This window comes from Vespula pensylvanica, chromosome 22 (genome assembly GCF_014466175.1).
Source record: "Vespula pensylvanica isolate Volc-1 chromosome 22, ASM1446617v1, whole genome shotgun sequence".
Taxonomy (NCBI): domain Eukaryota; kingdom Metazoa; phylum Arthropoda; class Insecta; order Hymenoptera; family Vespidae; genus Vespula; species Vespula pensylvanica.
In genome coordinates, this window is record NC_057706.1 from 1 (window position 1) to 1,068 (window position 1,068).

Here is a 1,068-nt window from a genome sequence, read left to right on the forward strand (position 1 = left end):
AGCAACCTCCACGCGGTGGGACCTGGGTCGGCAGTACTTGTTATATATCGAAATCTTATAAGGTACAAGTATTTCCGAGCGAATGGCTGCAAATTAAAAAATTTTTCCAAGATCTTTCCTATGTTATTCCAAATTATATTTCACATTGTTTCTTATATCTTTCGTATATTCAGCAATGAATTCACAGTCATTTTTATTCATTGATTCGCATAGTTATATAATAATTGCAATAATTATTCAAGATAATTATTACAGTTCCTCTCGGGTGGGTCCCATGAGTAGGGCTCATGGGCGTGGGCCTCTGTGCAGCTCTCCTTCTTTCAGTACGGAAAAATCGAACTCAATTTTCGTACTCTGGTTTAGGTCGCGTGTAGCGATATTCTATGTCCATCTTTTCTTCGGAGTTCGATCGGTTTTACGTGCGCGCATGTTCCGGCTTTCTTTTCCTCCATCTCTTCTTGTTTTCCTCTTCCTCTGCGGATATCGATATATCGGCGCAGGTCTGATAATCGATTTCATAATCGATTGCTAGCCGCGAATACGGGTAGAATAGGAAGAACACTCACGCCTGTGTCGGCGGGCATGGTGTTCTCGGGCGCGAATAAAAGTCCTACGGTTATGGACTTCGTTTGATTGCTAAACCGAATAATGACCGGTCGTGTGTCGGTTCGTGTGCTGCCGTGTTGTATGGTTTTGCTATCCGTAAGCGTGGACTGACCCTCCTCCAGTTAGCTGCCTGCATGCTCGGTTTGTGCATGGACGCCGCGAACGCGAACTTAGAGTAGAGTCACCGTTATTATAACGCTCCCGGGAGTGTTCGGGCGCGATGAAAAGTCCAACCGAGGACTTCGTTTTGTAGAACGCCGTTTATTTGATCACGCCGGTCACGCGAATATTAGAGTAGAGTCCCCGTTAGTCCGTGGGTCCCTAGACGCAGCAACCTCCTAGCGGTGGGACCTGGGTCGGTAGTACTTGTGATGTATTAAAATTTATGTCTAAGTTATATAAAAAATCTATAATTACAATATATGTAATTATATAGCGCAAGTACTACCGGGCGAATGGCTG